At 40.5% G+C, this 13893-nt stretch overlaps 1 protein-coding gene across 2 annotated transcripts in view; it reads right to left on the bottom strand.

The window, feature by feature from the left end:
* The window catches only part of LOC121941510 (microtubule-associated tumor suppressor 1 homolog), an 86575-nt gene that overhangs the window by 26425 nt on the left and 46257 nt on the right, over nt 1–13893 (bottom strand). The window lies entirely within an intron of this gene.

The following is a 13893-nucleotide window of genomic DNA, read 5'->3' on the forward strand; positions in this document are numbered from 1 at the left end:
CATTCATGATGACTGTATGACAGGTGGAATATTTAATAACTCACCTGTTAACATTTTATCAATGATTATAGTTAGGAACAATTACAGGTATATGGCCACTTTGAGTGAAAGTCTCTGTGTGAGGCGTTGCACAGTCGATGAGTCAGATCCAACTCTCGATCATCTTTACAGTGTAAAGTGTTTACAGTACTAGGGTTGCAGTGATATACCATAAAACTGTATGCATATACGTCATCCTCCACAATATCAGCCAACAGCAAAAGCAGAGGGCAGTCTCTATGCATATTGAGAAGGCAATATAAAATTCAAATACTTGAATGTCTTTACATAAATTTTGATGTGTTTTTATTACAGAGGTACATTTTTTTAAAGCCTTGAAATGATGAAATACTACTAATCTGCAGTAAAGATGTCCTGTTTGTAGCTTTAGTGAAGCAGCAGACGATCATGAGGTCTGTCCTGTTAAAGTGGTTAGTTGGAGTTACTCTTTAAAAACTAGTAACGCCAAAATATATTCCCTTATGTCTTCAAAAAAAAAAAAAAAAAAAATAATGTGAAAGCCACAATGCTGAACTCAAGGTGTCCATAAACATCACTGTGGCTAAATCCATTATTTTTTACAGTCTGTGCATCTGACAGGCTCTCCTCACGCACAGACAGCCGAGCTTCCTGAGAAATCACACTTGCTACAGGGACATGAGGTGCAAAAAGACTCTGAATAATTCAACATATCCCCGCAGACTGTGGTAGGATGTTGCATAACCTTTCTGTGCGAATGTGCAGTGAAAGTCACTTGATCATGATCATGACTGTTTTGGCGTTATCTAGAATTTAATGCTTTAATGATATGTTTTATTTCTGAAGCCTGGGAGGAATGAGATGAAAATTTCACTCTCAAATTTGAGTTTCATGAAGAGTCAGATTCAAATCAGTCTGAACTGAAACTGTCACCAATTAAATAAAAAGATTTAAGTTAAGAAAAACATTGCAAAACATGTTTTTATACCCACTGAGCGAAAAAAGTCTGCACACAATTTACATTTAAAATCCACAGCAAATGCTCCTGAACAGCAGTGACTTCTTTAAAGATGCTGCCACCTACTGGCAGCCAGCGGCCAGAACATGCTGCACTGCATGAGTGTTTTCGATCAGAGCATGTGGGTGAGACAAAAAAGGTCAAACATAATTCAAATGGATTGGCCTGCTGAACATTTAAATACGAGAGCGATTAGGAGGAAAATCATTATCACACACACTGGCAGTTGACTTAAAAGCTGTCAAACAAGAACTCGCTTTAAATCAATGAGTTATCCTCAGCGGCATCTAACAACAAACAAACATCCTCATCACAGTGCGTCAACCCACTGCTGCTGGTGTCTTACAGTCAGGACAAATGGGAGTGATGACAGTTCCTCTGTGTGTATTTTTGACTATGTACAATCTAGTTAACTGTCAAATTTCATTACGAACAGGAGTTTTAGTTTAACCTGCTGAATATTCATATCTGAATACAACTCAAATATCAGCAGGACAGAAGGCCCCGAGCATAAATTCAGTGTGTGGGAAATGTTGTTGGGAGGTGAGAACATTGGGAGCTGTTGCTAAGATAACATGTCTCATGTTGAGTCTCCTGTTGAAACGTGTGGCGGTCTGTGTGAGTGTGTTGGAGATGATGATTTGTACCTGGAGTCTGCCAGGCAGTCATGCAGAGTTGCTGAGCCCAGACTGAGAGAGAAACAACACGGTTAGCATGCACATCACGTCACCGAGGCACAGACAGGACAGAGAGGACAATCCCTGCGGTGTCATGAGAGTCTCCTCCGGTACACAGTAAGATGTGACCTTCATAATGTATGATGAGATACGGATTCATCATATGAATTACCGGTGGGCTGCATGATAAAATATCGGCTGTATTTTCAGCAGTTCAGAACCACGGTGATGGAGAAATTTAAAAGCAGCTACGGAGTGTTTCGTAGCTGTTTTATCAATTTGATATGCATCACCATCATGTCAGCCATCTCATTTGTACCAGTCTCATGATCACTCTGTAGGATTGTTGGCTGTGTTTGTAATCAGAACATCAGTTACCAGTTAAGAAAACGGACAAGGGACTGGCGAGGAGTTGGGGAGAGGAGGAATAAAAAAGGTTTGAGGAGGAGGAGGACTGGGGGCTTTGTGTTGAGTTGTTTTAAAATAACCACAAATGGGTCGTGCCTTCTCTCTAGAAAGCCGTACTGTGTTCAACCACATCAGACTTCACTTTGGCACTAACAATGTTGACAAAACTTCCTGAACGAGCTGCTTCAGTTTAAGGTCTTCGTCTGTTCCTGCAATCCTGATACATCCTGATACCACTGTATGCCCATATATATAGTTTCTTCTTTGTTACTATTTCTGTGATTTTACAAATATTATAATATTACAAATATTTAATTTTCTAAAAATATATATTTTTAAAAATATTGCATTTTATTACTGGAGGGAGTTTGTGTGCCAAGTTTCTTAAAGGCAACGACTACTCTCGTAATTGTTGTTCTTTTGACATTAAATAGCCTTGAATCTCTAACACACACACACGTGAATAATTCACAGTTTTACAGTCAGCATAATGGCCCCTGGTAGGTTTTTGGTCATGTAAATCAGGGGCGTCCAGTCTAACTTTCCGCCTCTGAAAACTGCTGAAACTTTTTTGTCGTCTATCTACAATGAAGACAGATTAAGCAACTGTATGGCTTTCATGTCACCTCAAAAGTTTTCAGACACACATTTTGGTGAACTATTTTTTGCAAAAATAGGAGAAGTTGGTTCAGTCTGAAATCTAAGAGCAGACAGCTTACATGCTTCAAGGCATGCCCGTAAAAAACGTCCAATGCTGTGAAGCAACCATGAGAGTCCGCCCGCCTGCTTTCAGATAGAGACAGGGCTAACTGTTGGTATCACACTGGGAAAGTTATTAACTGCTTTAACAATAAAGTTGAGTTGAATTTCAGTGTTGGAGAAACCGACTCGGTGTTAGATGTAAGCTGCTGCTGTGTCAGTTCGTGTTTGCCGGGAAGAGCGGCTCCAGAGACGGCAGCAACAGAAAGTTTGCTGATCCGGCGTAGAAAAGGCACCGTCTGAATCAGACCTACAGTGCAAAAGATTGAATGCAGGTAATGTTTGACTAAAGATTTTCTCAAAAGTAACTTGGGACTGGGTTATTTCAGACAATACCTTAAAGGAGACTTAAAATTAATTCATTATGTTTTGGGTTTTTTTGTTTTTGTTTATTTACTGTGAATTTAAAATGGTGCCAGAGTGCATAAACTTTTAAAACAGTTCTAGAGGAGGATCCCCAGGCCACCGCAACAGAGATCTACGCTAATTATTTTTATATTATTATTAATGTTTATTATACACATGCCCTTGACCTCCTGGCATTTTGCGAAAGTGGCCCCCGGCAAAGCAAGCTGAGTATCTCTGCCTAGAAAGGTGAGGAGAACTGAGACTGAGCCCTTCAGATCAGAGAGAGGTCTTCCTAACAGTAGAGCTGTCTCTCTGTGACATCAGGGTTTAATTAGATTAGTGTTGTGTGTCCTTCTTTGATCACTCTTTAATACAGACAAGTCCGTCCTATACCGAGCCCTTTGAGGCAGAATACTGAGTTTATTCTACGGCCACGTGGCCAAATGAAACATCACTAACTCAGACTCAGACAGATTAGTGCTGGATTATTCTGCATGTGTGTTTGCAGGCCAAAAAAGTGTGCCAGCAAAGCAGGAAGACCACACATACACTATATGCAGCTAAAGCAATCCTAATCTCCTAAATCTGCAGTATTCAGATTACTCAAATGGATACAAATATAATCTAATCCGTTTTTACAAAGAGAGAGATTCCAACAGAGGATCGATCAGGGCGGCTGATTTGAATTTAAATCGTCACTGGGTTGGATTTCTTCCCACAGCTTTTTTAAATTGGCATCCTAAAATCAGCCACATATAAAAAATAAAGCAGTGAGCTTGAATAATTCAGCTCGATGGAACATAAACATGCAAGATCACAAGTTATCTCGTGACACACACATCGAGACAGCAGGGCTGGAAACATCAGGGGTTTGCTGATGATCAGCCATCAGGTATGATCATGCCACATGCCTGCTGCCATGGAAACAAGTGTGCAGAGCATGTTACAGTTTGTCCTATGTCCACTTCAGGACTCCATTTTAATGCAAACTAGACCATCTGGTCACCTAGCAACAACCTGTGAGTCATTTTTGTCCACCTGTCTAACAATCATGTCATCGAGCACAATGACAGAAAGACAGACGATTTGATGTTTTTAATTCTCGGTCCACATGTGTCAAATCGCTGTAAAAGCTCTTTCTTAGTTCTACAAAAAGATGTTGAATTCAGTAAAAACAGGAAAACCACAGTAGAGGCAACACTGATCACAGACAAGCTGATGGACAGATGGACTTGATAACTGGTTTCTATCCAAGAGTACTCAAGCATTTAATCATCTGAATTTTAAAAATCTGCACTGAAGAGGCAATTTTTAAAAGAGTTACCTGTCTATTGTCACTAACGGTAGAATAAAGAACGCTGATACAAATAGTGAAAGAACATTATTAATGATGAAGGCTTAACTGGGTTTTTTACTTCAGCGCTGAATTGATGCCGTACCTCCCCACAAATCTAATTACGCTGTAGCGACGCAGACCTGTTCATTTTTTGCAAAGTGATAAACATTTCCCTCACTAGACAATAAATAGTGAAGAAAACAAAGACCTGTTGTAATTTATCCTGGCATCCTATGAGCAGAGGAGAGTCTGCTGGCAGCTAGGCTAATTTACGCACTGGTAAATGTCATGGGCTTATGCTAATAATGTAAGCATGATTTGTATATGGGGAAGATGTGTCTGGCAAAAGTCGACTTTTTTTGAGTTATGAGTTATAATTTTTTACTTCTGTTTAATGCTGTTGCTATTAAACCACTTATGTGTGTTTTAGATTTGTTAGCTGAATCATTCAAACTTTTGTGACTTCACAGAAACTCAAGACAGTGGCAAATCCCACCTATAACTAACATTTTTGACATATATTGCAGAGCAACACTGAAACACCACTGCAAAGTAAAACATCTCATAACAGCGTAGGCTAGTTGTGTAGGCTTTACATAGAGCCTACAGCACAATTATAAATCAGCCTTTACAAAGGCAGATTTGGAGGTTTTATATGTTGAAACAGCTAAGCCAAGAAAGACGCCAGTGCTTGCATCTGATGGGAACTGGAAAGAGACATGGCTGTTGTTATTTTTCGGTGTTTTTCAGCACAACAAGCCAAGTCCCATCTGGTAGTTCCATTATATTAGAGAGAAGGCAGACATTTCTACAGATGATATCTTCAACACTAACTTGCACCTAAATAATCTAGACTGATATATAGCACTATAGGCAAGAGGAACACATTGATTTTGATTTTGGGATTAACAGTCCCTTTAATGCTTTGAACATTGCATAAAGCTTTAAAAAGTTTTTTATTCTTAGAAGTCTTGATGGAAACACATTTTCCTCAAACGTTAGCTTAAAATAGGTTTGGCATTTGGATAGAGACATCCAGTTTCTCTGCATGACCTTATGAATGTGTAACACCGCAGTGGAGAGTATCTAACCAGTTAGTCAGAGATCATAAAACTACAAAACTATCAAACCACAGGAGAGATCTTTGAATGATTATCATCACAAAGGTGAGCCAAACCACTTAATTGGCAATGCATTGCGCTGAGAACAACTACAGAGTCAAAAACCACATGTTGAGTTAAAAAGGCCGAAAATAGAAATTCTAGCATGAAAATAAAACCCTGCTCGTCATTAAAGAAGAGGTTAAACGACTGCTGCGGCATTAATGCAACAATCATTTCAACCACTTAAACCAGCGGCTGTTTTTGAGCAAAAAATAAAGTTTTTGGCTTCAGAGGCAGACACTGTTTAAAACAACTGTTACTCATTTCACATGAGGTCTCCAGATCAGATGCAGCTCCAGATGTGGACAAGCTGCACAGGGCTGCCCTTGATCTGCACAGAGAACATCTCTACCTAGTTTTATGAATATTACTGCAGCCCAAATCTACTGTATATCTCTGCTGAGCCTGCCGAGAATATTCCAGTCCAGCAGATACAACCTCATCTGCCACCACATTAGGGAAAAAAACAACCTCCACATCAGATTAAAGCTTGCACGACTGGCCAGCCTCAGCTGAACCAATGTGCAGCGTGCAGATTCTCTGCTGAGTGTGTGTGGACGCGCAGATGTGGTGACTAAAGCCTGCTCTAACCTACATTTCAGAGCGATGGCAGCAGGGAAGTGGGTTTGTGGAGCTCAGACTGAGAAAACACGCCGCAGCCAAACACGTGCTGCTGCGCTCAGATGGGCCAGCGGGAATACAGGAGAGCTGGGAGCAGCATGCTCTTATGAGCGAAAACCAAATGAGGAAAACACTGGCTGCAGAACGTGAGCTGATTTGTAGGTAATTTGCTGCCGAACATGAAAAAACATGCAGATAATTTAAATGGATAAAGACGATTTGGCAAAGATGAGGAAGGAATTAGTGAGTAATTTAGCCGAGACACATGAAAGAAATTAATGATTCAGAGTAAGCCCAGTGGCCTAATGATGCTGGCAAAAACACAAGTCAGCTGGGGAAACATTAGCTTAACTTCTTTGCTGCTTGTAGCAAAGTGCATCAGAGTTTAGTGCTGTGGTGTCTTTGGTGGATTATTATCTCAAGTCTGAACTTGGGCTTTTCTCTTCTCTGTTTTAATCAATTTCATTTGCACATCTCACATTTGGAAGTTTTATATTTTGTACCCTTACTAAACAGAAGTCTGATTATCCAAGAAGGACCTGGCAGTGGATCATGTTTTGGACTTTAGTAACCAGCATGCCACGTGCACACATAAAAAAAAAACACACAAGCAGCTTTATTGATGTGTTCAAATATTCAGCTCTAGTTCACTGCCTTATTTTGTGTTCAGTGGAGACCACAGAGCTCACACAGCAGCCAAAGCAGAGCCAACACTGGGCATGAAACTCTGTACTAACATAATGCCAACATTAGGCCACATTCACCAACAGTGCCTATGCAAGAACACTTCACCCCCAAAATGACCATTTGTATATCAGTTCATCATGCTGTTTTAGCTTGAATTCATAAAAAAAATCTTGCATGACTCAAAGATCTGTGTTTAACTGTGTCAAACTACATTAAAACATCAGTTTACAAAGTGTCACAAAATGCTAAAACCTTGCTATTGGAGGTTTTTCAGTTCAGTTGTAAATTGTAATGTTTTAGTGAAAATGCATGTGTTTGGAAAGCACTGAGCTTACAACTGGATAAAAGAGAATTGCATTATACTGCAGGAGTTGTGTGAGAGTTTATAAACATATGTTTTTATATAGTTTTCTGATGTCAAACATGGATCCCAATCAGTCAATAAATCAAATGTCAGTTTCAAAGGAGGTATGTAAAAAAAAAACCAAAGTATTCTTCATGAATTCAAGGTAACATGGAATAACTAACTGATGTACAATTAGTCATTTTTGGGTGAACTGTGCATACAAGCATTTTACGTAAAAATCTCAGATTCATCAATATTTTCTGACCTGAATTTGTTAGAAAATACTGAACACCCACCTTTTAACTAAATGCATGGTGTATTGAAATAGCTTTCATTAAAAAAAAGGCTTTGGTAGCAACAATATTTAAGAAAGTTACCAAATGCATTGCCAAATATACTACTATTATACTACTATACGTACTATTATAAATGGAGCATTGTTTACTACAGAGATGCCCCGGCCTAAAGATCATAATACAGATGTAAGGGAACGTGCTTGTTTGATACAGACACCATCAAAATTAAATCATTACATTTTTTTGTTTATATATATTTTTGATGTTTTTTGAAACTAAAATGCAAAAATTACCATTCCCACTAAAATCGCAACTCATATTGCAATATCTATGAGTTGTGATTTTAGTGGGAATGCTAATTTTTGCGACTGAAATCAAATGTTTGCAGTTGTGTTGATGACATCTGTAATGATGGCCATAAATTATCCTGTAGCAATTACAGTGTGAAACTTCAGCTAAGAGTAGCAGCAGACAGCTGGACCTATTTCCTTACGTAGAGAAATGGGGGCGTGGCAGCCTGCTGATTGCAGCGTGCACCTATAAGTTTATCATGATGAATCACTAACATACACACAATGGTAAGAACAAAAGTGGCCGGTGCACACATAAGATGAATCAGACAGTATTTCTGCATATGCAGTTATTTTGTGCACAAAGTAAGAACATTTTAAACCACATATTGGTGAATGAGGCCCATTGTGTTTTGTTTGTTTGGCTGGCTGAGCCCCAAGACGGTTGTTTACAATGACATCCTCTCTTTCTCTCTGTTTTTCTCTTCCACACCACACTTTAAATACATGTATAAAAGAAACAAACTCCATTAACGGCGAGGACAGACTCTCTGCCACAAACAGAGCGCACTCTTTTACCGCCTGAATACGTAAAAGGCAGATGCAGCTATTTCAGGTCTGTGTATGTGTGAGTGAGTCACGTGGTTGCTGCCCCTCTAAGCGTGGGTATCACGGCTAAAAGGAGCCCGCAGCCACAGCTATTCATCACGCCACTGCTCAAGCACTCGTGCAGAAAGCTTCCACACACACACACACGCACAGATTTGTATACACACGCACTTGTGCTAGGACAAATGACGGCTCTATTGTAAGCCTATACATCCATGGCGGCTGTGGTAGCCGGCGTATACAATGCTGAAAGCTCCCACAGCGGTAGAGGCAACAATGGCCGCCAACACCGTGTAGGAAAACAGGAGGAGCCAGACGAGAAGGAGGAGGAGGAGGAGGTGTGAGAGGGTGAAGTGGCCTTTGAGGCTGATCTGGGGTCAGTCTTGCCATTCCACAACTCAAGATTAAGCTAAAAGAAATGGCAAAGAAAGCAAATCCTTACATTTTATTCAAAGGCAACCTCACCCAACGGCTGAAGAGGAGGAAGAGGATTGAAATGAGGGATCTAGGAATTTGGAAAAGGCTAATTGGTTGACAACATTCATAAAAAAAACATATTTTATTGTGTCAAAGCAGACAGACACACAAAGCAAAGGTTTTTTGGGGGGTTCATCCAACTGTGATGTGATACAATCCTTTTAAAAATCAGTGATTCTTGAGTTTTAATTAGAAAAAGAACGACTAATGAGGATGAAGCATCAAACAGTGAGCTCTCAGGGACGTATGAGTGTTCTTGAACACAATTAGCCGCTTTGCTTGGGTGTGGTAGCATCCCACCTAAACCCCACCCAACCATGTGCGTCTACAGGCGATGAAGAACTGACGAAGAATGGGAATTTTCTAGCACCCAGAGAGCACATGGTAAAGATTAGGATGATGAGAAAATGGATGGATGGATGGATGGATGGATGGATGGATGGATGGATGGATGGATGATACTCAGTTCGTGACACACTGCAGTAATCAACCTGTTGGCCTGAAACATGCGTTGATCGATGAGTGGAAAGATGGACGTGTTGAAAGAATTAAACAATCGATGGCGGGATGACGGGAGGACACAAGGGACATATCCAGACCTGCGTGGAAGACCATGGTGTTCTTCCTGCATCCTGACAGAAGCTGAAGGTTTCGGAAAAGTCCTTTGGCTGTCAGCTTCACGTGGAAGTTGGACAGCGACAGTCTGGGAGACCATAACATCGTCTCTGCTTGTCCTCCGACAATCTTCAAGATTTGATTTAGACGATGCTTCTTGTTTGGATCGTCTCTTTGTACAAGAACTTTAAGTACTTTCTCTGCTCCTTTACACTCTGAAAGAGTCCTGAGCTGATGAAAATATTGACCCAGTTTTGGTCTTCTTGAGGTCCAACATCCCAGTGTTGCCTGTCTGGCCGGTTTACTGTTGTCACCTATTTCAGGAAATTATTTTCTTATTATTAGAATGCTCTCAAGAACATTTTTTGATGCACAATAGCTGTTTCAAACTAAAGTCTTAACTCTCCGGTATGTAAAAGTGTTCCTCTTTTTGTCTTAAAGTCGAGAAGTAAGCGAAAATAATTCCACATGAAAAAAAAAAAGACTTAAAGGTTGTTGCTGCTGGATTTTGTGCCCTCTATCTCCGAGACGGCCACGTGGAGATCAGAAAAAAAGACAAACAATTTTTAAAAGGGCAGATTTTGACTCGATACAGAAAGAAATAGAAGCATTAAAAAACCACGGGGGGAAAAAAAGGAGTCCGTTAATCCGCTGGCTTCCGTTCATCCTTTCAAATCCGAGGAGTCTCCACTGCAAAACAAAAAAATAAAAACCGAAGGACAACTGGTTTCTGTAGCCCGGCCAATAGAAGAAGAGAAAATGGCGCCAAAAATAGCTGCGTGCTTCTCCGTCGTCCAGGTGGTAGTGAATCATCCAACGGTAAAAGATGGTGAGAGAGGTAGTACTCGTGTTTGTGTGTGAGGGAGGAGAGAAAATCCTCGACGCGGTAATGATTAGTAGTCCATCTCTGCTGCAAAACGACCGTCCCACTGAAGCACAGCACAGAGATTGTGTGTGTGTGTGTGTGTGTGTGTCTGTGTGTGTGTGTGTGTGTGTGTGTGTGTCTACTGTCACAGAAATGTAGCTCTCTTGCGAACACACGCCGGGTGGTTGGACAAAGACAAGCATCTACACACTCCCTCTATTTTACTGCTGTTTGCAAAGCTCTGTGAAGCCAGTACACACACACACACACACACACACACACACACACACACACACACACACACACACACACACACACACACACACCACACACACACACACACACACACACACACACACACACATACAGAGGGAGGGATGCTGCAGGGGCGGAGGGGGAGGGGGAGTGGGTGGGATTTGAATAATTTGTCTCCGCTGCTTACTCACTCTCTCACTCCCTCCCTCGCTCCTCCTTCTCTCTATTATTATTTTCTCGGGTCTCTCTTCGTCTCTCCAAATCTATTTGAACGGCAGTAAATGTCAGAGATGAATCACGTAAAGGTTAAATTGTGATGAAAGAACCGCCATAAAGTAGAAACACACAGAGGGTTGGGAGACAGCTCGGTGTCTCTTCATCTCTCAGTGGCAGGTGCAGTATTAAAACTTCAGCCAAACACAGACGTCTTTGTTTTACACACAAACACACAATTCAAGTCTGCTTAGCTGTTTGTTCAAATTTTTATCTAAGGTTTTAAAATGCCAAAAAAAAAGACAGAGTTTAAAATGTATTGCTGCCAGCTGCAAATATGATGGAGATTTTTACTGATATTGATAAAACTATCGAGACTCCTTAAAGAGACAAATCCTTATCAATACCACTATTGATACATTTCTATTACTTAGCGAACAGACGAGGCGACAATTACAGAATCTGTTTTTTTTGTTTTTATAACTTAACAAGGGAATGTTTCTTTTACATTGCAGGGGAAACACATTTCTCACCCAAACAACTGTGCTATTCAAGTTTCTCGTAGAAAACTGAATTTTATCTTTCTTGATGTTACATATAAAAACATCATGATTACGTTTTATTAACCTTTGCCCTGATAGTCATTTTACTGAGCCGACCTTCAACACATCACAATGAAACCTTATTGAACCTCGTTTATTTAGCGAGCTTGCTCTCATCCTGCTGATTTCAACATTGGATTACTATTTTTAACTGACTTGCTAAAAAGTTTAGGTGTTCTCACGCTGGTGTTTTTAGTGGATGATGATTGCAAAGCAGCAGCAGAGACAGACAGAATTGAGTATTTTTTTTTTTAACCCAAAGGACAGTGTGATGATGATGTAATGTTACGTTATAGACCCACAAAAATCCACAGCAGTATCAATAAGTAAAAAAAATATTGATTGAAAACAGCAGTTTTCAAAAAAGCAGAACAGGTCCTCAGTAGAACCAGGTTTTGATCCCCATCTTGGAGATTACATGCCCTGTAAATCTTTTATTTGATTTCTTGCCATTATGCATTTGCAATATATATATGTATGCTTTTTGTCTTTGACCCCCATATTTGTGTCAAATTTACAAATAGTTAGATTTTCACTTTCCTTAACAAACATAACTGCAGATGCAGATCTACGGGTGAACTTAAAGCTTGTTCACCAATTAAGATTCCTGAAAAATGTCACTCAGTAGCATAAGAGAAAAATGTATAAATCTGATATGGGTGGGCAATGCCGTTATGCAGGACACGGCACCACCGTGCAATTTGGCAACTGTTTAGCTAGATTTATTGACTTTTCAGACCCTCTTAGTGACTTATTTCTAAAAAGCAACAAATTTAGTGACTTATTAAGGACCATCCCAGGCAATTTTATGAAAACCCCTTTCGATTCATTTGATCAGTTGAACTTTACAGACTAAAGGAATATAAATAAAACAGTCAGAATGATCTATTTCAGACTTGACCGCTTCAAAAAGATATGAGAAGAATATGGTGGAGAATCTAACGGGAGCTTAACAAGTGTATACCATCGTTGCATATTGACGAAAAGTGAACATTTATAAATTTGATGTGTGATCTAAGCTGCTATCATTAGCTTCCAAGGTGTATCAACTGACTAGCCTTTGTCATGACCTTAATGAGTTACATTCGCTTAAAATCTGCACGGCACAGTGGTTCCTTTATAAAATGAAAAAATTCAGACTGAAAAATAAGCTCAAATCACTCCAAAATGTTCAACTCAGCCTGACACTAAATAGTCCCCTGAGAGCTCACCCAAGATGTACCAATAAAAACCATCTGATGTTATGTCAGATCAATATTGTGTCTGCCATAAGACAGAAAGCTAAAAATAGCACCGGTGCTTTAAAAGCCACCCTGCTACCACTGTCCGCCTAGTGCGCTGTGGGTGACAATGACAAGAGAGGGAGAATGGAAAAATCAAATTCAGGTGTGTTTTATGAGAGTGAGGCGGCCTGGCTTTTTGGTGAGTGTGTATATGTTTGTAAAATGAGCTTAGATGTGTGTGTGGGGTGTTTTGTGTTTGAGTGTGAGTGGTGAAGCATCAACAAGGTACCAGCATGTCTTGAGTATGCTCCCCGCATCCCCAGAGAGACTTCCAGCCCGCGACACGGAGGCACCAGCGCCCGGTCCACAGCAGAATCACCACATGGGGGAGCGCAAGCAAAGCCCCGATCCACAGGCCCACACGTACAAACCTGCCAACACTTCACAGAATAACTGGCGCCAAGAAACAACCTGTACTGCACAGGTATCTGCTACTTGCAAAAAAAATTTTCTTAATGCGGAAAAATCATATCTAAAGCTGCTTCGAAATGAGTTTGTTGTTGTCACATACATCAAAATGTAAATGTTGGACTGTCACGGCTTGAAATTCACCATTAACCTAAGGGGGGGGGGGGGGGGGGGGGGTATAAATGGGTTTTGGGGGGGGGGGGGGGGGGGGGGGGGGTTAATTTTTTTTAGGGGGGGGGGGGGGGTCCAGTCTTTTTTTTTGGGGGGGGGGGGGGGGGGGGTTGTGTTTTTTGTGGTTATGGCTTGTGTGTGTGTGTGTGTGTGTGTGTGTGTCATGAGCAGCAGAATAATTACAGAGAGACTGTGGAGGGATGATAATTATGTTTGCTTAAGCTTCCAGGGTAAGAGACGTAGTCAGTCAGTCCAAATGTGTGTGTTTGTGTGTGTTACTGAACAGTAAACATCCAGCAGTGTTTTTTGGAATCAATGGGATGATCTCATATCACTATTAAAAGTTTTCCATTTAAGATTCAATACTTCACTGCCACATAAACATTACAGGAATTTGTCTTAGTGAGCTCACTCAAACAAAGACAAAT

Source organism: Plectropomus leopardus, chromosome 4 (genome assembly GCF_008729295.1).
Source record: "Plectropomus leopardus isolate mb chromosome 4, YSFRI_Pleo_2.0, whole genome shotgun sequence".
Classification (NCBI taxonomy): Eukaryota; Metazoa; Chordata; class Actinopteri; order Perciformes; family Serranidae; genus Plectropomus; species Plectropomus leopardus.